The following is a 25,367-nucleotide window of genomic DNA, read 5'->3' on the forward strand; positions in this document are numbered from 1 at the left end:
TTCCTAATATATTTCAAAAGCTCCTTCTTGTCTTTCATTCTCCTGGCCATAGATGTCTCCTTGTGTCCCTTTGCTTCCCTTATCAATTTTTTACAGTGCCTAAGTTCTGATTTATATTCATTGCTATCAACTTCCCCTTTCTTCTTTTTGTTATATATTTATTTTTTGTAGTTGCCGTCGTTTCCCCTCTAAACCAGATTGGTTTTTAACCAGTACAGCCTTCTTCCTTGATTAGGCTTCTTGATTCCCACTTTTCTGATTCAGTTCTTCCTCCAGATGATTTGGCTCATAATTGTTTCCAGCTCTGGGTAACTGGTCACTTTAAAGTACCAACTCTCTCTGTATATACTACTGGTCTGTACTTTATTCTGCATACACATTATAAATGTGATTAAGTCATGATCATTTGTACCAAAGCTACCATTAATTTTTAGTTCTGTGATCAGTCCCTCTTGATTTGTTAAAAGAAAAGGAGTACTTATGGCACCTTAGAGACTAACCAATTTATTTGAGCATAAGCTTTCGTGAGCTACAGCTCACTTTATCGGATTCATACTGTGGAAAATACAGAAGATGTTTTTATACACACAAACCATGAAAAAATGGGTGATTATCACTACAAAAGGTTTTCTCTCCCCCCACCCCACTCTCCTGCTGGTAATAGCTTATGTAAAGTGATCACTCGCCTTACAATGTGTATGATAATCAAGGTGGGCCATTTCCAGCACAAATCCAGGGTTTAACAAGAACGTCTGGGGGCGTGGGGTAGGAAAAAACAAGGGGAAATAGGTTACCTTGCATAATGACTTAGGCTTGAATAGAGACTGGGAGCAGCTATGTTAATTGTATCCAATTTGCAAATGAATTCCAATTCAGCAGTCTCTCGCTGGAGTCTGGATTCGAAGTTTTTCTGTTGTAATATCGCAACTTTCATGTCCGTAATCGTGTGACCAGAGAGATTGAAGTGTTCTCCGACTGGTTTATGAATGTTATAATTCTTGACATCTGAGTTGTGTCCATTTATTCTTTTACGTAGAGACTGTCCAGTTTGACCAATGTACATGGCAGAGGGGCATTGCTGGCACATGATGGCATATATCACATTGGTGGATGTGCAGGTGAACGAGCCTCTGATAGTGTGGCTGACGTTATTAGGCCTTGTGACGGTGTCCCCTGAATAGATATGTGGGCACAGTTGGCGACGGGCTTTGTTGCAAGGATAGGTTCCTGGGTTAGTGGTTCTGTTGTGTGGTGTGTGGTTGCTGGTGACTATTCGCTTCAGGTTGGGCGGCTGTCTGTAGGCAAGGACTGGCCTGTCTCCCAAGATTTGTGAGAGTGATGGGTCGTCCTTCGGGATAGGTTGTAGATCCTTGATGATGCGTTGGAGAGGTTTTAGTTGGGGGCTGAAGGTGACGGCTAGTGGCGTTCTGTTATTTCTTTGTTGGGCCTGTCCTGTAGTAGGTGACTTCTCTGTACCCTTCTGGCTCTGTCAATCTGTTTCTTCACTTCCGCAGGTGGGTATTGTAGTTGTAAGAATGCTTGATAGAGATCTTGTAGGTGTTTGTCTCTGTCTGAGGGGTTGGAGCAAATGCGGTTGTATTGCAGAGCTTGGCTGTAGACAATGGATCGTGTGGTGTGGTCAGGGTGAAAGCTGGAGGCATGTAGGTAGGAATAGCAGTCAGTAGGTTTCCGGTATAGGGTGGTGTTTATGTGACCATCGTTTATTAGCACTACAATACCCACCTGCAGAAGTGAAGAAACAGATTGACAGAGCCAGAAGAGTTCCCAGAAGTCACCTACTACAGGACAGGCCTAACAAAGAAAATAACAGAACGCCACTAGCCGTCACCTTCAGCCCCCAACTAAAACCTCTCCAACGCATCATCAAGGATCTACAACCTATCCTGAAGGACGACCCATCACTCTCACAAATCTTGGGAGACAGGCCAGTCCTTGCCTACAGACAGGCCCCCCAACCTTAAGCAAATACTCACCAGCAACCACATATCACACAACAGAACCACTGGGGACACCGTCACAGGGCCTAATAATATCAGCCACACTATCAGAGGCTCGTTCACCTGCACATCCACCAATGTGATATATGCCATCATGTGCCAGCAATGCCCCTCTGCCATGTACATTGGTCAAACTGGACAGTCTCTACGTAAAAGAATAAATGGACACAAATCAGATGTCAAGAATTATAACATTCATAAACCAGTCGGAGAACACTTCAATCTCTCTGGTCATGCGATTACGGACATGAAAGTTACGATATTACAACAGAAAAACTTCAAAAATCCAGACTCCAGCGAGAGACTGCTGAATTGGAATTCATTTGCAAATTGGATACAATTAACTTAGGCTTGAATAGAGACTGGGAGTGGCTAAGTCATTATGCAAGGTAACCTATTTCCCCTTGTTTTTTCCTACCCCACGCCCCCTTCCTCAGACGTTCTTGTTAAACCCTGGATTTGTGCTGGAAATGGCCCACCTTGATTATCATACACATTGTAAGGAGAGTGATCACTTTACATAAGCTATTACCAGCAGGAGAGTGGGGTCGGGGGAGAGAAAACCTTTTGTGGTGATAATCACCCATTTTTTCATGGTTTGTGTGTATAAAAACATCTTCTGTACTTTCCACAGTATGCATCCGATGAAGTGAGCTGTAGCTCATGAAAGCTTATGCTCAAATAAATTGGTTAGTCTCTAAGGTGCCACAAGTACTCCTTTTCTTTTTGCAAATACAGACTAACATGGCTGTTACTCTGAAACTTGATTTGTTAAGACAAGGGCTAATAAAGAATTCCTCCATGTTGGCTGCAACACTTTTTGAGTTAGTTAGGAAATCATCATCTGTCATGTTGAGAAATTGCAAGGACCTTTTAGTACTGGCAGTAGAAGACAGCCTGCATGTGTCACTCCAATTGACGTTCCCCGTGAGTATGCAGCTTTTCCTCTTACGCACGATGGATCAGTGCGTAAGGCGCTGGCCATCCTGTTCTCGTGAGATTCAATGAGCTGGAGCAGGCACCAGCTAATACCCCATCGTGTGCTTTCTCTGTGAGGACATTGATCTAGAAGCATTCAAGATCATCTTCCTGCGGGTTGTCAGTGACTGGGAAACAAGTAATGCCATTTTTGAAGGGTGCCACTTCCCCTCCCCTTTTGCCCACTTTATCCTTCCTAACTAGGTTATAACCACGGATTTTAACAATCCGGTTAAGGGACTCATCCCACCTGATTTTAGTAATATCAACCAGATACAGTTCCAATTCCTCCTTTGTTTCCATTTGCATTCCTGTATAGGCATTTCTTATCATTTGATTCCTTGATGTGTTCTCAACATCTTCGGTTTGTATTAACTGTGAGGTGTGTGTGTGAGAGAGAGCGAGAGGCACACAGCGTGGGGTGTGTGTGTGAGAATGAGAGAGAGAGAGAAACAGCATGTTATGTGTGTGAGAGACAGTGTTTGAAAGACAGGGTGGTGGGTGAGTGTGAGAGACACAGTGGGGTGTGTGTGAGAGAGAGAGACACACACACACAGCATGGTGTGTGAGCGAGCAACACACACAAAGTGTGTGGTGTGTGAGCGAGAGACACACACACATTCCCCCTTTAAGTACACTGCCCTTTTAAGTAGATTTGCACTCACCAGGCTGAAGCCTGCTTCTTCAGACCCAGCAGCAGCCACCAGCAAGCTCCATCCCACATCCCACTCCTGAGCCGTGTTGTGTTCCCTCCCCCCCCACTCTGCGGAGATGGGATACATGGGAGGGGGATACCCTGACATCACCGTCCCTCCCCTGCCCCCACTCCGCTCTTCACAGCGAGCAGGAGACTCCCAGGGCCTCAACCCAAGGCAGAGGGCAGGAGCAGAACAGCAGTGCGGGGAGGGGCACCTGAAGGGCACGGCCTTGGGTAGACTGCTGGGCGGCCGTGCAGCTTAGACTGCCAGTCAACTTCTTCAGAGCGCCAGTTGCTCGTGTAGCTTTGTTCTGACCCCATAACAATTTTTCAGATTCTTTTTAAAGTGTGAACCCTGTACCATGATCGGGAACTGGAGGCGGAGGGCCCAGGTTCCCAGGAGGCATCGGTAGTGGCAGGCCACCAGGCAAGCAGGGAATGTGAGGAGATAGGCGGGAAGCCCATGCAGCCACACGGACAGAGCAGTGCACAGGGCTTAATAAAGTTCCACACATGCAACCTCGCTCATTGGTAGTGAAACACAGTGGCGGTACAGGAGGTGTGAGTTCTCTGCAGCTGGCAGCGGGCGCCATGGAACGCACTCTGAAGCGCCCGGGAGCCCTGGATTTTGCAGACAAAAACCTAAACAAGTGGCGGCCATAGAGGCAGGACAGACAAGGTGGGTGAGGTAATATCTTTTATTGGACCAACTTCTGCTGTTGAGAGAGACAAGCTTTCGAGCCACACAGAGCTCTTCTTCAGATCTGGGAAAGGTACTCACAGCGGCACGGCTAAATACAAGGTGGAACATATTGTTTAGTGTAAGTAGTTAACACATATTTCAGGGGACCATTCAAGGTGAAAAGAACAGGAGTACCTGTGGCACCTTAGACTCACAAATTTATTTGAGCATAAGCTTTCATGGTCTACAGCCCACTTCATCAGATGCATAGAATAGAACATATAGTAAGAAGGTTTCAGAGTAACAGCCGTGTTAGTCTGTATTTGCAAAAAGAAAAGGAGTACTTGTGGCACCTTAGAGACTAACCAATTTATTTGAGCATAAGCTTTCGTAAGCTACAGCTCACTTCATCGGATGCATACTGTGGAAAATGTAGAAGATCTTTTTATATACACACAAAGCATGAAAAAATACCTCCTCCCACCCCACTCTCCTGCTGGTAATAGCTTATCTAAAGTGATCACTCTCCTTACAATGTGTATGATAATCAAGGTGGGCCATTTCCAGCACAAATCCAGGGTTTAACAAGAACCACCGTGGGCGGGGTGGGGGGGAGAAGGGTAGGAAAAAACAAGGGGAAATAGGTTACCTTGCATAATGACTTAGGCTTGAATAGAGACTGGGAGTGGCTAAGTTACTAATAAATAAATAAATAAATAATAATAATAGTAAGAAGATATATATACACACATACAGAGAAGGTGGAAGTTGCCATACAAACTGTAAGAGACTAATTAGTTAAGATGAGCTATTATCAGCAGGAGAAAAAAAACTTTTGTAGTGATAATCAAGATGGCCCATTTAGACACTTGACAAGAAGGTGCAAGGATACTTCACATGGGGAAATAGATTCAATATGTGTAATGACCCAGCCACTCCCAGTCTCTATTCAAACCCAAGTTAATGGTAGCTAGTTTGCATATTAATTCAAGCTCAGCAGTTTCTCCTTGGAGTCTGTTTTTGAAGCTTTTCTGTTGCAAAATTGCCACCCTTAAGTCTTTTACTGAGTGGCCAGAGAGGTTGAAGTGTTCTCCTACCGGTTTTTGAATGTTAGGATTCCAGATGTCAGATTTGTGTCCATTTATTCTTTTGTGTAGTGACACCATCATAGGACCTAATCATAGAATATCAGGTTGGAAGGGACCTCAGGAGGTCATCTAGTCCAACCCCCTGCTCAAAGCAGGACCAATCCCCACCTAAATCATCCCAGCCAGGGCTTTGTCAAGCCTGACCTTAAAAACTTCTAAGGAAGGAGATTCCACCACCTCCCTAGGTAACGCATTCCAGTGTTTCACCACCCTCCTAGTGAAAAAGATTTTCCTAATATCCAACCTAAATCTCCCCCACTGCAACTTGAGACCATTGCTCCTTGTTCTGTCATCTGCTACCACTGAGAACAGTCTAGAGCCATCCTCTTTGGAACCCCCTTTCAGGTAGTTGAAAGCAGCTATCAAATCCCCCCTCATTCTTCTCTTCCGTAGACTAAACATCCCCAGTTCCCTCAGCCTCTCCTCATAACTCATGTGTTCCAGTCCCCTAATCATTTTTGTTGCCCTTCGCTGGACTCTTTCCAATTTTTCCACATCCTTCTTGTAGCGTGGGGCCCAAAACTGGACACAGTACTCCAGATGAGGCCTCACCAGTGTCGAATAGAGGGGAACGATCATGTCCCTCGATCTGCTGGCAATGCCCCTACTTATACATCCCAAAATGCCATTGGCCTTCTTGGCAACAAGGGCACACTTGACTCATATACAGCTTCTCGTCCACTGTAACCCCTAGGTCCTTTTCTGCAGAACTACTGCCGAGCCATTCGGTCCCTAGTCTGTAGCGGTGCATGGGATTCTTCCGTCCTAAGTGCAGGACTCTGCACTTATCCTTGTTGAACCTCATCAGATTTCTTTTGGCCCAATCCTCCAATTTGTCTAGGTCCATCTGTATCCTATCCCTACCCTCCAGCGTATCTACCTCTCCTCCCAGTTTAGTGTCATCTGCAAATTTGCTGAGGGTGCAATCCACGCCATCCTCCAGACCATTTATGAAGATATTGAACAAAACCGGCCCCAGGACCGACCCTTGGGGCACTCCACTTGATACTGGCTGCAAACTAGACATGGAGCCTTTGATCACTACCCGTTGAGCCCGACAATCTAGCCAGCTTTCTATCCACCTTATAGTCCATCCAGCCCATACTTCTTTATCTTGCTGGCAAGAATACTGTGGGAGACCGTGTCGAAAGCTTTGCTAAAGTCAAGGAACACCACGTCCACTGCTTTCCCTTCATCCACAGAACCAGTTATCTCGTCATAGAAGGCAGTTAGATTAGTCAGGCATGACTTGCCCTTAGTGAATCCATGCTGACTGTTCCTGATCACTTTCCTCTCCTCTAAGTTCTTCAGAATTGATTCCTTGAGGACCTGCTCCATGATTTTTCCAGGGACTGAGGTGAGGCTGACTGGCCTGTAGTTCCCAGGATCCTCCTTCTTCCCTTTTTTAAAGATGGGCACTACATTAGCCTTTTTCCAGTCGTCCGGGACTTCCCCCTATCACCATGAGTTTTCAAAGATAATGGCCAATGGCTCTGCAATCACATCCGCCAACTCCTTTAGCACTCTCGGATACAACGCATCCGGCCCCATGGACTTGTGCTTGTCCAGCTTTTCTAAATAGTCCCAAACCACTTCTTTCTCCACAGAGGGCTGGTCACCTCCTCCCCATGCTGTGCTGCCCAGTGCAGGAGTCTGGGAGCTGACCTTGTTCGTGAAAACAGAGGCAAAAAAAGCATTGAGTACATTAGCTTTTTCCACATCCTCTGTCACTAGGTTGCCTCCCTCATTCAGTAAGGGGCCCACACTTTCCTTGACTTTCTTCTTGTTGCTAACATACCTGAAGAAACCCTTCTTGTTACTCTTGACATCTCTTGCTAGCTGCAACTCCAGGTGTGATTTGGCCTTCCTGATTTCACTCCTTCATGCCCAAGCAATATTTTTATACTCCTCCCTGGTCATTTGTCCAATCTTCCACTTCTTGTAAGCTTCTTTTTTGTATTTAAGATCAGCAAGGATTTCATTGTTAAGCCAATCTGGTCTCCTACCATATTTACTATTCTTTCTACACATCGGGATGGTTTGTCCCTGTAACCTCAATAAGGATTCTTTAAAATACAGCCAGCTCTCCTGGACTACTTTCCCCCTCATGTTATTCTCCCAGGATCTTGCCCATCAGTTCCCTGAGGGAGTCAAAGTCTGCTTTTCTGAAGTCCAGGGTCCGTATTCTTCTGCTCTCCTTTCTTCCTTGTGTCAGGATCCTGAACTCGACCATCTCATGGTCACTGCCTCCCAGTTCCCATCCACTTTAGCTTCCCCTACTAATTCTTCCCGGTTTGTGAGCAGCAGGTCAAGAAGAACTCTGCCCCTAGTTCATTCCTCCAGCACTTGCAGCAGGAAATTGTCCCCTACATTTTCCAAAAACTTCCTGGATTTTCTGTCCACCGCTGTATTGCTCTCCCAGCAGATATCAGGGTGATTGAAGTCTCCCATGAGAACCAGGGCATGTGATCTAGTAACTTCTGCGAGTTGCCGGAAGAAAGCCTAATCACATCAGCCACGCCATCAGGGGCTCATTCACCTGCACATCTACCAGTGTGATATATGCCATCATGTGCCAGCAATGCCCCTCTGCCATGTACATTAGCCAAACCGGACAGTCTCCACGCTAAAGAATAAATGGACACAAATCTGACATCAGGAATCATAACATTCAAAAACCGGTAGGAGAACACTTCAATCTCTCTGGCCACTCAGTAAAAGACTTAAGGGTGGCAATTTTGCAACAGAAAAGCATTGGCCTGCTAAACCCAGGGTCATGAGTTCAATCCTTGAGGGGGCCATTTGGGATCTGGGGCTTGGTCCTGCTTTGAGCAGGGGGTTGGACTAGATGACCTCCTGAGGTCCCTTCCAACCCTGATATTCTATGACTGCTAACACCGGAGGGCTGGGCTACCCAAGTTTTGTGCCGCTGCAGCTATGTTAGAAACGTGTATGGTTAGAGCTAGGCAGCCCCTACTGCAGACACTGCTAGGCACATATAAGGGTGTTTCTAGCGGCATAGCTTAGCGTGGAGGTTTTTTAATGGTGGGGCCTGCCCCCTATGGGAGCGCAGAGGAACATTTGGGTGGGAGGGGCAAACACCAATGCAAGGCAATTTTTTAAAAAAACACTTTTTAAACTGACCCCCCCCCTTGAGTTACAATTTTTTGTTACTCTCCCCCCCCCACCGCAATCCAGGCAGCTGGGTGGTCACCTGAGGTGACTTAGAGGGCAAAGGTGGCGGTCCTTCCCTGAGCCCTGCTGCATGGGGCTGCTCACCCCCCTGAATATTCCTCCATGCCCCCCCCCATTTTAAAATCTCTAAAAACGGTTGTGAAATGGAAGGCAGAAATCGGGGGGAGCACGTAACCCTGCGTCTCCCCCCCACGTTGCCTATCTCAGATGGGGGGATGCAGTAGATGACATTATTTGGAAAGGGGCACACAGCCTAAAAAATTTTAAAACCACTGATTTGGTTCCTTAAGTTTACAGGACTAAGCTATATTGTGCTCTCAAGTCACCCACAGAACGGGTTACATCAATTTAACTTTCAGGGGAAAAAAAAAAACATTCCCTCCCTAAATGAACTCGTTCCATTGGTACGCACTTGTGGTAGGAGTAGGGTGACTAGACAGCAAGCGTAAAAAATCGGGACAGGGGTGGGGGGTAATCGGTGCCTATATAAGAAAAAGCCCCCAAAATCGGGACTGTCCCTGTCAAATCAGGACATCTGGTCAACCTAGGCAGGAGGGGATAGTTTGGTAAAGGTGGGGAGTGGAAGGCGAGCATCTCCAGAGAGCAGAGATAAAGTTACCATGTGTGGTCTAAGGTGGGTACTTGGGGGTGGAACCATAGAGGGCGTGAACTGGTGGGTGATGCTTTCCGGTTCCTGGCTTTGGTGGATTTGGGTCAGGTATGTTGTGTGTACAGCAACGAAGCAATGAGTTTTGTAAGTTCCTAGGGTGGCTCCCCGCAGCTCCCAGCCCCACGTTTAAGCCGAGGCAGAGGGCGGGGTTGCTGGATGGTACAAATGCAGCAGCTGAAGATTGCGCATAAATGCCTAGGTGCAGCTGTAGCACATACATAGCACGAAGCGTCAGCCCCGCTGATGTCCGTTTGAGCCCATTTCTAACCCAAAAGCAAAGTCGCAGCCAGCCCCCTCTGTAACATTAACTCAATACAACAGATTCCAGCAGCTGTTTCTTAGAAGGGTTCATTTGCATCTCCATTTTACATGGGAGAGTGTAAATACCTAGCTATACTCCCCATCAAGTTCCCTTCGTTTAGCCCTATGACCTCACTCCTGTCCCTGTTTTATCTTTAGTTGTCCCCCATACTCGCTTGGAATCCTGGTCCTGTAGATACTCCCCTTAGGCTGGGGGAGGTCCTCTAGTAGTGGGTGGGTGGATCCCAATAGGATCACTCTCCTGGAGCTATCTGGCCCGACCCTGTCACATAGGGCAGTCGGGCTAAGGTAGGGGCACTCAGGCCTGTTTGGTCCCAGTCCAACAAACAATCATTATACTTCAAGGACTTTACCCTGCTCTGGCAGCATAGAGAGGCCTTAAAGTGGGTGGAAATAGCCCTCTGCTAAAGCCCACTTGCTCAAGGGTCTCGCCACCCAGTGCCTGACACCCACGAGCCCCAGCTCTAGGGGACAGATTGGAGGTGGAGGGTTGGATACCAAGACAGTCAGGGGCAGATCTAACCTCTTCCTGCACAGATCTGTATGCAGTGACCTGTCTAAGGGACAGTATGTGCAAATTAGCTGTGAAAGGGAAGCCTCAGTATTCAACAAATCAAACCACCACTTACCTAAGTGCCTACATTTCAAGAAAGACGTGGTAGAGGGTCAGTGGCACTGCTATGGGTACCCGCATGGCCCCACAGCATGCCACCATCTTTATGGCTGACTTAGAGCAACGCTTCCTCAGCTCTCGTCCCCTAGCGCCCCTCCTCTACCTGCGCTACATTGATGACATCTTCAACATATGGACCCACGGGAAGGAGGCCCTTGACGAATTCCACCTGGATTTCAACAATTTCCATTCCACCATCAACCTCAGCCAGGACCAGTCCACACAAGAGATCCACTTCCTGGACATTACAGTGCTAATAAGCAATGGTCACATAAACACCACCCTATACTGGAAACCTACTGACCACTATACTTACCTACATGCCTCCAGCTTCCATCCAGGACAAATCACAGGATCTATTGTCTACAGCCAAGCCCTAAGATACAACCAAATTTGCTCCAATCCCTCAGACAGAGACAAACACCTACAAGATCTTTATCAAGCGTTCTTAAAACTATAATACCTACCTGGGGAAGTAAGGAAACAGATTGACAGAGCGAGACGGATACCCAGAAATCACCTACTACAGGACAGGCCCAACAAGGAAAACAGAACACCACTGGGCATCACATACAGCCCCCAGCTAAAACCTCTCCAGCACATCATCAACAATCTACAACCTATCCTGGAAAACAATCTCTCACAGACCTTGGGAGACAGGCCAGTCCTTGCTTACAGACAGCCCCCCAACCTGAAGCTAATACTCACCAGCAACTACACACCACACCACAGAAACACGAACCCAGGAACCAATCCCTGTAGCAAACCTCGTTGCCTACTCTGTTCCCATATCTACTCTAGTGACACCATCAGAGGACCCAACCACATCAGCCACACCATCAGAGGCTCATTCACCTGCATGTCTACTAATGTTATATATGCCATCTTGTCCCAGCAATGCCCCTCTGCCATGCACATTGGCCAAACCGGACAGTCCCTACGTAAAAGAATAAATGGACACAAATCGGACATCAGGAATGGTAACACACAAAAGCCGGTGGGAGAACACTTCAATCTTCCTGGACAGTCTGTAACAGATTTGAAAGTAGCTATACCTGAACAAAAACACTTCAGAAACAGACTTCAAAGAGAAACAGCAGAACTAAAATGCATTTGCAAATTTAACACCATTAATTTGGGCTTGAATAGGGACTGGGAGTGGCTGGCTCATTAAAGAAGCAGCTTTGCCTCTCCTGGAATTGACACTTCCTCATCTATTGTTGGGAGTGGACTACATCCACCCTGATCGAATTGGCCCCGTCAACACTGGTTCTCCACTTGTGAGGTAATTCCCTTCTCTTCATGTGTCCGTATATTTATGTCTGCTTCTGAGGTTTTTACCCATGAAAGCTTATGCTCAAATAAATCTGTTAGTCTTTAAGGTGCCACCGCACTCCTTGTTGTTTTTGTGGATACAGACTAACACGGCTACCCCCTGAAACGTGGTAGAGGGTGTAACTCTTCATTACAATGCTAGAGCCCCTTTCTGCATGGGCCACAGCCAGACGTTCCTCTTCAGGGACCTACCCGACTGCCCTCCATCCATGAGAACTACAAAAGAGAGCGGAGGCTGCCGAGCCTGTCACGGGACCAGCTCCTGTGTGCACAGCAGATGGATAGTTTTATGATGTAGCACCAACATTGACAGCCCCCTCTGTGCCTTCCCTGGAGTGCTGAGGGATGGGGCTCCTAAGGTAGACGTGTCGGCATGGTAGGGAGAAGAAGCAGGATCTGGCTCTGCAGACAACTCTTGGTGTGGCCTTGGGGAAGCCAGTCCCTGTCTGTTGTAAAATAGGGGTGATGATACAGCCTCACCTTTAGGAAGTGTTTGGCGCTCTGGCGGGGGAGGGCCACAGCAGTTGTATCAATATCCCCCCCAAGGCTGCATGTTGGTCCACCCCCTCAAAGGGCACTAGTAAGCCCATCTCCCTTGCTTTTGAAGGACTTGCCCTCTGTGTCAATAACCTCTGGGCAGTGGGATTCTCACCCATTTCCTTATCTTCTTCCTTTCCAGGGGCGGGGGGCTCCCCAGCTGCAGGCACCATTAGAACTCTCACGCAGAGGTGGGTGAAGAGAGGAAAGGAAAGAGAGAGGACGTTCGAAGTCTGGGCCAGTCAACCTGCAAAGTGGTCCTTTTTGAAAATGGGGAGGGAATTTACCACAGACAATCCCAGACTAAATTAGGAAACCCTTTATTTCAACCAAGAGTATTACAAGAAATCCATAAATGCGGTAAAACACACATCATAGTTCTCTAGGGTTTGATAACAAAGCAAGTACTGGCCTGATACCAGCCTTTCTAATAAAACTGAAATGAAATATATTAACTCTTTAATACCCAAGTGCTGGTTTACAGGAGATGTCAACATTCAGTTAAAGGCAGGTTACATGGTCTTTCCAAGTCTTTTGGTACCTAAAAACCATCCACATGAGGCAACTGGTCAGTGAGAAAGGAGGTGATCAGGAGCAAATCTCTTTGCTACCAGGCTCTGGGCAGAGGTAACACTCCCATTCGGTCGGAGTTCTAAGCACAGAAGAAGAGTACCTGGTTAGCTGAAAGTTGTGTGTCATGGATTCTCTCTATTTGCTTGGTTATAAAAGATGGAAGGTCCAGTGGGGGCAATTTCTTTGCTGCATTATCAGGGCTGCTGATACAGGCTGTGGCCCCTCTCCCTTTTAGAGCAGTGTTATTTTTTACCCTGGGGAAAAGGTTCTGTGTAATAGTCTATTTGTCCATGGCACAGTGCACCCTGGCAGGCTCAGATAAGTCCATTTATTTTCCTGCTCTCATTTTCAGACTCTGATTGAAAGGGCAGAAATGTGTCAATCTGATGGAAGTCTGAGACACAGGCCCCGTTCAAACATGGTAGCTCTTGGTGCCCCATTGGATTTGTTCTTTTGATGAAGTGCTTTCAATTTAAAATCAAGGCGTCTTTCAGAAAGATCTCTACTTTCCATAATGACAAGCAGCAGGAGTAGAAGAGTTTGATGAGGCATGGGAAGGATTTAGTAGGGGATGACCCTTGATGGTGCTGGGCCCACTTAACTCCAGACTTCAAGGGGAGATCAGGGATTCTATGAACCTTGCAGGAGGCATTCAATGCCTTTCAGGACTGGACTCAATGTCCAGTATTTTCAGACCGAGGTGTCTGAAGTGAAGCAGCTAAGTAAGAGTGCCCTGCTTTTCAGAGGGCCTACACACCCTCAACTTCCACTCAAGTCAATAGAAGCTTATCTGACCATGTTTACATTAGGTTCCCAGCATGGATTCAGGTGCTTAACTTTAGGCCCCCCACATCTGAAAATTCAGCTTCTGAGGGAAGCATCGCTAAGCTAGTGAGATCCCTGCTCTGTCCAAAGTTCCAGGGATGTTCAGTCTCAGCATCGACAATCTGGTCAGTGTTCCCCCATCTGGGGGTTTAAAACATCATATCACACAAGGTCCAAGAACACACAAGGCAGTTTTCCCACTGCCACCGACTGCCTTGCAATACGCATCGTGGCCATTTCAGAAATAGGACACCAGACAAGATGCTTTTGCCATTTTAAAGAGTCTCAGGGGGACAGTGAAGTTTTGAAAAGCAGCTGCTGCACATGCCCTGTAAGACACCTGCAAAAGGTTTCTAATATGGTGTCTACAGTATGACTGACATGTCATGGCTTCATTTCAGTGCACATCAAGTAACATCAACAGGAGATGCATACACCGCATCCAAGGGCAGTTAGACCTTCTGATGTGCCAGAGTGGGTTCTGCTCTGCTTCAAGAAATACGGCAGTGGAAACACCTGCCGGAAGGCTGAGCAGAGGGTTCGACTCAGATCCTTATTCTTAACTACTGAGTCTAGATTTCTGTGCTTTAATATGGGCTGCTGATAGTCCTACTGAAGATCCTCATGTAGCTCTACAGGGGTTTGCCTGACAGGTATTTTACACATCAAAGAGAAAAGCAGAAGGGCAAGTAGATTCTGAACAGGAATATCTGGGAGAGGAGACACAAGCATTTCAGCGGCCGAGCCACTGGACTGAGACTGCCCTATCAAGCTCACACCAATAGGTATGATGCAGAACTTCAAACCACTGTCTGGTTTTCTTAACAGCTCTTTTCGCCGGGGTAGTGGATGGTAGCGCTAGCTCTGCAGAGCTCCTTTGGAAAGGGAATTGCTTCAGATCTATTGAAATCTCACATTCTCTTCTTTGCCATGGACAAAACAAGTGTCATTTGTAGGTACCAAACAGACAGGAGGAGTCAGTGACAAATGCAGTTTTCATTTAATAGAAAACAGTGTTAACAAAAATACACAACAGAAAGAAATGACAAACATTAGCAAATAAATCACCATCCTTTGTATGTAGTGTTAATGCAGCAAATTCCTAATGTGATTCAGTTTCAGTGCATGAAGAGCTAAAATTTCTGCATCTCCAGCCTTGATTCCCATGCAGCGAAGTGCCCTCACAGCTCCCTGATAGATTTATTGCACTTAAGGAGAAAAAAAAAAAAAAAAAAAAGCTTAAGTTCTACCCAACAGCCCCCTCTCTAGGCTGTTTCTCTGGTTAGTTTATACAATAAATTTGTTAAATTACAGATTAGTACCATAGTTTCCTTCCGAGATTTCTCTTCACAGCAGAGCAGTAATCCACATATACAGAAATATTTATCTTCCGATAGCAATTTTTTGGGGCAGGTGGGAAGGTGTGTGTGTCTGCCATTCCTCGTGGATTTGAGCCAAAATGGTAATTCAAGACCTAATTTAACCTACCGAGTCTTCCTTCCTCTCCAACTCAAGGATAAAGATGGCTCAATCTCTTATGACCCACATCATTTACTCTAACAGGCCTTGCTACATGATAAAAAAAAGGTTTGCTGCATACCTTTGTTTCCCTTCCTTGATTGTTCCTCTTGCATGTGCTATATTGAAGCCTTCTGCCCAACACCTCAATGCTGCCTTGGAACTGCTGGTTCCTCCCTAACAGGCCAGCTCCTCTCTCTGGCTGTGGGTACAGGGGCAGGCATTCCATTCATCTGGATTACCAGTGAGGTGATTTGCACTCTGGTAATTCTGGCTTTCATTGTAATAGTGGCTTCAGAATAATGGCCTCTTTGGGTGTCACGCTTTGTGCAGGGTGTGGTATGTTGCAGTGGGACTTTGCAGACTAAAACAATGACCCATTCCACGCTCTCGATACCAGAGTGCTCGGCCAGCAGAATCTCGCAAGCCCTGGGACATTGAGAGAGAACCCTCCCTGAGAAAATTGAACACCTTTTCCAGAGCAACCAGATTCCTTCCCTTGGCAAGAAGAGTAAAGGAAAAGCACCTCTAACGGTAAATTCATCCTATCAAAGGTGTGACAGCCTCTGGGATTCTCTGTATTAAGCACAATCTATAGAATGGAGCATGTTCCACTGCAGAATTGAAAATTCATTCAGAAAAACCTTTGGTAAAAGGGGCAAATATTCTCTAAAGCAAGATTTTACACTGAATCAAAAGGCCCACTGACCAGCTAAATGAAAGCTACTTACACAATCATGAAAAGTCAAATTCCTGTTCATCTTTTAATGGTGTAACATGTCCCCTGAATCTTTCCTCAGCCAAATACAAAGGAGTTGGAAAATTCAAAACAGAAAGAGGGCAGTAACTTAAACAAACCAGGTGATCCTAGACTTCCTTTAATATAACAAAATGTAGAGGATCCAACTACTTCTACTGCATATTTGCCTCTGGCTCAGTATTAGATTGCTAGATGAATCCCCAAATGGAGATGACTGAGTCAGCCCCATCCCACCCTCTTTCTCACACTGTCAGTTCCATGCTATATGGCTTTGAGAAAACCTTGCTAAAGGGGGTAATTTGTTCTTCTCTTTTAAGCTTATAAAGTTAGGAAACTAGAATAGACTCAGCCATGATGATTCCTTCTTCCCCAAAAGACACACAACAATGTAAGGAATTTCACCTGAGCCTCAAGGGTATTAGCCTCTTGAATGCATCACAGGCAGGGAGCTCCCTGAAATGTGGATCTCACAAACGTGTTTGTGTGCACACAAGCACACTAGCTAGTTATGTCATTGTGGTGTTCTGTATAGGGTTTGCACGGGAAGGTATTTCTGATGGTGCTTTTTGGCAGAGTTCTGCAAACCAGGAGTAAAGTTCCAAAAAGGTTGCAGGTTAGACTAAAAGTAATTCTACATTGTTTTCTAAGTTAAATCCTGATCAGTACTTCGAAGCTCATGATAAATATATACCTAAAAAAGGAATTTAAAATAAATAACCATTGTGGCTGTGGATGCAGCCTGTCCTGGACAGCTTGTCTGGCGATACAAGTTTTTCAACAGGTGACTACAGCTTGTCAGTGCCACTCTTCCCAGGGACACAATCATGTGCAACCATTCTGCTAGCAGGTTTCCAGGTTAGAAAACAGTTTTCTTAAACTAGCCTTCAGAGACCTTGGACACTTGTAGTGTGTGGAAAGCAAATCCAGGCCTGAACCATGAGATTCTGGGTTTTTAATCTCCCATTTGAATTGGAGAATATTCCAATGAATAGTCCAATAGAATAGTCCAATGCCCATTCTCCAGGATTGAGGATATCTTCTCCTTACAAATTACTCAGTAACAGTGGTAATTCCAGAGAAACATAGAAAGAAAAATGTAAATGCATCAGTTAGTGTCTACAGAAGGTCAGAAAGTAGTGCCATTTCCATCAGGTGTCAGAGCTCACCTTGGAATCAGGTAGGGAAATCACTCTTTTAGTAAGATTTTCAATCTGTTCTCCTTCCCTTCCTGAATCATCTTGAAAATATCAGAGTCCTTCCTTGTAGGGCAGAGTCAAGAATGTGGGAAAAAGTGTCTAGGGCAGGAAATATCACATTGTTTTGAAAAAAAAAAAAACAACAACCTCTGTACTGCAGACCAAGTTCTTCTGAATCATGTGGAGTGGGAAGGGAATAAAGCTACACAGGCATTTCCCAAGACAGCCTCAGCTCAATGTAGATCAACCCAGAGGAACTGTGAGAAAGAACAAACACAAAGTCAGACATCATAGGAATTGCCAGACAGGATCAGAAGTCTTGTGGCCTCTCTTGTACAGTGCTCAGTACCAGATGCTCTTGAGGAACCTGCAAAAATCTCCATCACCCAAAGCTATCGACTAGCCAGTCCTATAAAGGCAGTGTGCTGCTAACCCCAGCAGTCAGTGGCTGGCTTGTGTCCTGAGACAGGAGGATTTATTTTCCTTATAAATATATTCCATATGTTATTTTACCCTAACTTATATAAAACCACAGAATGGAGTTGGAATAGCTCCCAGCCTCTTTGCCTAAGGCTACATCATCTACCACAGGAGTTTAATAACACCTGCTCTCAAGATCTATTTCAACAACAACTGACATCCAGCTAGGTACCCTACATTTCCCTTTACAATTTTATTTAAATTCAGATACACACACTAACTTGGAGCACAGCTCTTAAGAAAACATCATAACACACAGATGTAAACATACAATACAGTAACTCCTCACTTAACATTGTCCTGGTTAACGTTGTTTTGTTGCTGATCAATTAGAGAACGTGCTCCGTTTAAAGTTGCACAATGCTCCCTTATAACGTTGGTTGGCAGCCGCCTGCTTTGTCTACTGCTTGCAGAAAGAGCAGCCCCTTGGAGGTAGTTGGTGGGGGCTTGGAACCAGGGTGGACCGGCAGCCCCCCATCAGCTCCCTGCTCCCCTAAGTTCCCTGTTCACAATTGCTGGGCAGTTCAGCTGTCCCTCCCCCCACTGCTCTGTGTTGCTCCTGCCCTCCGTCTGGGAGCTGCTCCTGGGAGCCTCCTGCTTGCTGTGCAGGAGGGGGGAGGGAAGGGTGCTAATGTCAGGGTGTCCCCTTCCCCCCGCTTCTTTACCCCACCTCCATAGAGTGCGGGGGGGGGGGGGGGAAGGGCGGAGGAAGAGACACAACAGGGCTCAGGACAGAGGGAGCTTGCTGGCAGCAGCTGCTGTCACAACTTGTTGATCTACTTAAAAGGGCAGTGTACTTAGAGTGGGGTCAATGTACTTAAAGGGACAATGCGCATCTCTCTCTCTCACACAGGGTGTACGTCTCTGTCTCTCTCTGCCATGCTGTCTCCCCTTCCTCCATTCCTGCTGCCTTGTAGAGTGTGAGGCTACATTAACAATAATGTGTTAACCCTGGAGGGCTCAGTGGAGCGCTAGTTCATCGTTTAGCAGTAAGGCATTCCCTTGGGAATATCCCACCCTCTTCCTCCCTCTGACTTTACCACCTCAACCAAGCTTCACAATCATCATTGCTGTGTACAGTATTGTTTGTTTAAAACTTATACTGTGTATATGTATGTGTGTGTGTAGTCTTTTGTGTAGCGAAAAAAATTTCCCTGGAACCCTATTTACATTAATTCTTATGGGGAAATTGGATTTGCTTAACATCGTTTCGCTTAAAGTAGAATTTTCAGGAACATAACTACAACGTTAAGCAAGGAGTTACTGTACTAATCATCATCAGTTACCTAGATAAACCAAATCTCAGTGTTTGCAGTATTTCTTCCACTTAATATAGGAAACCCCTATAGAGTATGGCAGTTACCCTAATAATCTTATTTAGTAACAAAACCTCTTGAAAAGTTTTTAAGGGCAACTACTATGAAAATGCATTATTTGTGACCTCAGTGTACAGCACGTGCGTAATATTCTAAAGCAACACCTCTGGTGATGTCTCAATCTGCAGTATATAACAAATCATACAGGAATCGCATATGCTCCTAACCACCAGGGTTTAAACTACACTTTCTTTTTAATAAAACCTTTGATGCAGATGTATAGCACATTGAGTCCTTCAGAACATCACAACCTGGATTGAACAACTGGGGGAGCCCAGGAAAAAGGTCTAGATTGCTGGGCCTAGGGTGACCAGACAGCAAGTGTGAAAAATCAGGACAGAGGGTGGGGGGGTAATAGGAGCCTATATAAGAAAAAGGCCCAAAATATAAAATCTGGACATCTGGTCACCCTAGCTGGGTCCTTCCAAGGCCGTCTGTGACAAAGTGGAAATCATCTGTAATATTATTAGGAATTGATATGCTTGGAAGTATGCAGTGTACTTGTAGCTGTGTGGTCCCAGGATAGTAGAGAGAGACAAGGTGGGTGAGGTAATATTTATTGGACCAATAAAAGATATTATTTCCACTCACCTAGTCTCTCATGCGGGAAGTGACATACTTGAATTGCTACCCAGTGAGTGCAGAAGGATTAAAATGTTCCTGAGGTAGAAGAGGAGACATGAGGTGCTTGTCTCAAGTAACTATATGGGGCGATATGAATGGGTTGCTAAGGACTGGCTGAAACCAACCCATATCAAAGGAAAGACAACTGAACCCTAAAGTCTGAATAACTGACACCTAACAATGGGAAACTCCAGCAGGCAGAACCTTTGCACTCAGTAGGGATCCTGCAGGAGGAGGACAATGGACCGAAACGGTCAGGTGGCTGTGTTAAGAACTGGCCTTTGGAAGGACACAGAGCTCTCCCCTGGGACTGACGGACAGAAAGAGCGAGTCAAAATGGATTCTAGAGCAGCTTGGCTGGATAGAGCTGTGTCGTTGGCCAGTATGAACTCTGTCTTAGCTTGTACTTCTCTCTGCTAACTTAAGGACTTTCCGATGCTGTATGGCAGTTGACTAATAAACCCCACTCTGTTTTGAAAAGGCTGCCTGGTGTCCCTGCAAATCCTGCTGAGGTGTACTGGTCCCAGAAGAGGGCACAAGTCTCAGAATAGGAGACTACCACAGTGGAACTTGCTGGGCAGAACTCAAGGTGAGAAGCAGGAGAGCTGGAGCCCAGAGACAGTCTCAGAGGCATGGGGCCATGTGGCCTGCCCTTAAGGAAGATTGGGACCCCTTGTGGGTCTGGCACACTGAAGAACCAACAGTTCTGTTTAAAAGCTTGGGCACAGCACAGATCCTGTGGATCCGTGACACCATCTTAATGTCAGGTGGATTAGAGTCCAGTGGTCCCACTACCATAAAGAGAGCACTGAAAGGGCTCAGTAGCTCTGGGAGTGCGATAACGACCCAGGCTGCCCATTCAGGGTGAGGACGACGTGAGAGGTCAGTACCTATCTTTAAAAAAGGAATGACTACAGACCTGTCAGCCTAGCTTTGATACCCGAAAAGATATGGGGACACATTATTAATCAATTTATAAGCAACTAGAGGATAATCGGGTGATAAGTAATAGCCAACATGGATTTGTCAAGAACAAATCATGCCAGATCAACCTGATTTCCTCCTTTGACAAGGTTAATGGTCTAGTGGATAGGTGGGAAGCATGACATAAATGACATAATTTAATTTTAAGTAAGGCTTTTGATACAGTGCCATATGACATTCTCATAAGCAAACTAGGGAAATGTGGTCTAGATGAAATTACTAAAAGGTGGTGCAAAGACCATAATCAAAGAGTAGTTCACTGCCAAAGTGGGAGGACATATCTAGTGATGTCCCGCCCCCAGAGGGTCTATCCTAGGTCAGATACTATTCAGCATTTTCATTAATGACTTGCCTAATGGAGTGGAGAGCATGCTTATAAAATCTAATGATGATAGCAAGCTGCAAGGGGTTTGGAAACACTTTGGAGGACAGGATTAGAATTCAAAGTGACAGACAAATTAGAGAATTGGTCTGAAATCAACAAGATGAAATTCCATAAAAATAAGCGCGAAGTACAATGCTTAGGAAGGAAAAAAATGCACAACTACAAAATGGGAAATAAATAGCTTTAGATGGTCGTACTAGGGGTACGTAGGATCTGGGGGTTATAGTAGGTCACAAATTGAACAAGAGCTAACAATGTGATTGAATTGCAAAAAAGGCTATTATCAGTTTGGGGTGTATTAACGGGAACGTCTTATGTAAGACACTGGAGGTAACTGTCCCACTCTACCTGGTGAGACCTCAGCAGGAGTACAGTGTCCAGGTTTGGGCAACACACTAAGAAAGATGTGGACAAATTGGAGAGTCCAGAAGAGAGCAACAAAAATGATAAAAGGTTTAGAAAGCCTGATCACTGAGGAAAATTAAAAAAAAAAAAAAAAAAAAAAAAAGACAGACAGTTACCTTTTCTGTAACTGGTGTTCTTCGAAACGTGTTGCTCATGTCCATTCTCCTTAGGTGTGTGTGCGCTCGCCACATGCACCGGTGCCGGAAGTTTTTCCCACAGCAGTAGCCGTAGGGGACCGGCTCCGGCAGCCCCTAGAGTGGTGCGCACATGCTGCGGTATATAGGGGCCACCAGCTCCCCCCACCCTCAGTTCCTTCTTGCCGGAAATTCCGACAGTGGGGAAGGAGGGCGGGATGTGGAATGGACATGAGCAACACATCTCAAAGAACACCAGTTACGGAAAAGGTAACCGTCTTTTCTTGTTTGAGTGATTGCTCATGTCCATTCAATCTTAGGTGACTCCCAAGCAGTACCCGTCGGAGGTGGGTAGGAGTTTACGGACGTGTAGACTGCAACACAGCTCTGCTTAACCCAGCGTTGTCCCTGGCCTGCTGAGCGATGGCATAGTCGTCCATGAATGTGTGCACCAAGGACCACGTCACCGCTCAACAGATGTCCTGGATCGGGAAATGTGTCAAGAAAGCTGCCAAAGATGCCTGTGCTCTGGTCCAGTGGGCTCTGATGATTGGTAGTGGAGGGACTCCTGCCAGCTTGAAGCAGATCCGAATGCAAGAGGTGATCCATTAGAAATCCTCTGTGTGGACACTAGGAGGCCCTTCATCCTATCAGCTGTAGAGAAGAAAAGCTGAGTCAACTTACGGAAAGGCTTTGTCTGATCGAGGTAGAAAGCCAGAGCCCTTCTTACGTCCAAAGTATGAAGGCGCCTCTCTTCACTAGCCTCATGGGGCTTAGGGCAGAAAACCGGAAGGAAGATGTCCTGGCTCATGTGGAAAGTGGACACCACCTGGGAAGGAAGGCCGGGTGGGGCTGGAGCTGGACCTTGTCCTTATAGAAGACTGTGAACGGTGGTTCTGAGGTCAGAACTCGCAGCTTCGAGACTCGCCTGACCGACATCACCCCCACCACCAGGAAAGCTACCTTCCATGATAGGTGAGACAGGGAGCACGAAGCCAAAGGCTCAAGGGGTAAGCCTGAGAGCCTGGACAGAACCAAGTTGAGATCCCACTGAGGGGCTGGGGACCGGACTTGAGGAAAGAGTCTCTCGAGGCCTCTAAGGAACCTGACCATCATGTCGTGGGAGAACACAGCCTGGATTGGCCCCTGGATTGGCGGATGAAAGGCCGAAATGGCCGCCAGATGCACCACAATAGAGGAGTGCGCCAGGCTCTGGTTCCTTAAATGAAGCAGGTAGTCCATGATCGACTGCACCGAAGAATGCGAAGGGGAGATGCCCCATTCGGCCGCTGGATCCCTTCCGAACAGGCCCATTCATCTGGGTTCAGCCACACAGCATCCATACTGTAAGGTGGAGGGATGCGAGGTTGGGGTGCAAGAGTCGGCTGTGATCCTGTGACAACAGGTCCAGTCGGTTCAGCAGGGGCCGGGAGGAATCGCTGAAAAGCTTGATAGCATCCCGAACCAGTGCTGGCGAGGCCACGCTGGGGCGATCATGATAACCTGTGCCTTGTCCCTCTTGATTTTCGCTAGGACCTTGCTGATGAGCAGAATTGAAGGGAATGCATACAGCAGGAGGAAGGCGTCAGAGAGGGAGCCTTTGCCCAGACCCCCTTCTGGAGCAAAACTGTGGCACCTCCTGTTCTGCCTGGTAGCGAACAAATCCACTTGGGGAGCTTCGCACCTCTGGAAGATCATGCCGGCTACATCTGGGTGGAGCACCCACTCGCAGTGAGAGAAGAAGTCCCTGCTTAGGTGATCTGCTAGCATGTTCCTGGCACCCGGAAGGTGACATGCTTTAGATGGATTCTGTGGTCGATGCAGAAGTCCCAGACACAGAGTGCCTCTTGGCAGAGGGCCGAGGATTGTGCTCTGCCTTGCCTGTTGATGTAGAACATCGAGGTTGTGTTGTCCGTGAGGATTCTGACCACTCTGCAGGCCAGGTGTGGTAGGAAGACTGCACATGCTCTGCGCACCGCCCTGAGCTCTTTGACTTTTATGTGTGGCATCGATTCCTAGGGAAACCACATACCTTGGGTCTGGAGGGTGCCGAGGTGCGCCCCCCAGCCAAGGTCCGAGGCGTCCGAAACCAACTCGACTAAGTGAGGAGTTCTGACGAAGGGAACTCCTTCCAGGACTTTCCCAAGATCGGTCCACCATCACAGCGAGGTAAGTACCGTCGTGGGGATGGTGACGACCTTCTCCAGGTGGTCCCTGGACTGGGAGTAGACCCTAACCAACCACTGCTGCAGGGGTCGCATCCGGAGCCTGGCATGGCACACCACATATGTATACACTGCCATGTGACCTAGTAGGCGCAGGCAAACCCTGACTGTGGTCAGGGGAAATACAGAGACTTCTGCAATGAGGTCCATCAATGCCCTGAATCTCGCCAGTGGAAGGAACACCCTGGCGCAGATAGAGTCGAGCACCGTTCCAATGAACTCTATCCTCTGTACCAGAACTAACGTGGATTTTGTGTCATTCACCAACAGGCTGAGGCGACGGCTGGTGGCTAACAGCATTGTGACATCCCTTTGGACCTGGGATCTGGCTCTGCCATTAACTATCCCATCGTCGAGGTATGGGTAGATCTGGACACCCCAACGTCTAAGGTAGGCAGCCACCATCGACATGCACTTGGTAAATACCCGTGGTGCTGTCGCTAGGCCAGATGGGAGGACTACAAATAGATAGTGATTGGGACCTACCATAAACTGGAGGAAGCGTCTGTTTCCCTCGAAGATGGCGATGTGAAAGTATGCATCTTTCAGATCGAGGGTGACATACCAGTCTCCCGGATCCAGGGAGGGGATGATGGAGGCCAGGGAGACCATGCGGAACATTAGTTTTGCTAGGAAGTGGTTCCGGTCTCGCAGGTCCAGGATAGGTCATAGACCACCCTTGGCCTTCGGGATTAAAAAGTAGCAGGAATAGAACACTTTGTTCCTAAACTCTGGAGAAATGATCTCCACCGTACCTAGCTGCAGTAACCCCTCTACCTCCTGCTTGAGGAGACTCTCGTGAGAAGGGTCCCTGAAGAGAGACGGGGGTGGGGTGGGTGGGAAGGAGGGGTAGAAAGCAACTGAAGGGTGTAACCCTGCGCCACCGAACTGAGGACCCATCAGTCCGATGTTATAGATGCCCAAGCAGGGAGGAAAGGAGAAAGGCGGTTGGCAAAAATAAAGGGAGGGAGGATCCTGGGAACAGTCCGGTATGTTGCCCTTGGGCGTGCCCTCAAAACGAGCACTTGCCCGCCTGCTTATTGTGGGTAGAGCTTGACTGAGAGGCCTGCGAAGGCTGTTCTCTAGGATGCCACTTGTAGTCTCAGGATTTCTTATGGGGAGGCGCCTGGTGAGGGTGGCTCCCCTGGCCCTGAGGCTGCTGCAGCTTAAACCGCTTTAGGCCACGGAGGTTATTGTCCATCTGTTCTGCAAACAGGGCTTGCCCATTGAAGGGAAGGTCTTGCGTCAACTGCTCTGTGGACAAGTCAGACAGTAGCAGCCAGGATGCCCAGCGCATGGTGACTGCCAAGGCCATGGTTCGGGAGGCAGCGTCCGCCACATCCGCCACCGCCTGGCGCGTCGCCCTGGCTGCAGTTGTGCCTTCCTCCATAGTATAGAATCATAGAATATCAGGGTTGGAAGGGACCCCAGAAGGTCATCTAGTCCAACCCCCTGCTCGAAGCAGGACCAAGTCCCAGTTAAATCATCCCAGCCAGGGCTGTGTCAAGCCTGACCTTAAAAACCTCTAAGGAAGGAGATTCTACCACCTCCCTAGGTAATATAGTAGTAGCCCCGGAACTCCTTCCTAGAAGCCTCAGGAAGAGAGCCCTCGAACTTGCCCATGGCTT

The 25,367-nt window shown here is 47.1% G+C and overlaps 1 protein-coding gene across 3 annotated transcripts in view; it reads right to left on the reverse strand.

Annotated features, from left to right (window-relative positions):
* Nucleotides 1–12,558: 12,558 nt before the first annotated feature.
* PPP1R37 (protein phosphatase 1 regulatory subunit 37) overlaps nt 12,559–25,367 on the reverse strand; it is a 161,636-nt gene continuing 148,827 nt past the window's right edge. For 2 of the 3 annotated variants that reach the window (XM_037884721.2, XM_037884719.2), the window contains one exon: nt 12,559–17,383. The gene's annotated coding sequence lies outside the window, so the exon portion shown is untranslated. The remainder of the gene's footprint in view (nt 17,384–25,367) is intronic. The other variant, XM_037884720.2, reaches the window with a different exon arrangement.

This window comes from Chelonia mydas, chromosome 23, assembly GCF_015237465.2.
Source record: "Chelonia mydas isolate rCheMyd1 chromosome 23, rCheMyd1.pri.v2, whole genome shotgun sequence".
Lineage (NCBI taxonomy): Eukaryota > Metazoa > Chordata > Testudines > Cheloniidae > Chelonia > Chelonia mydas.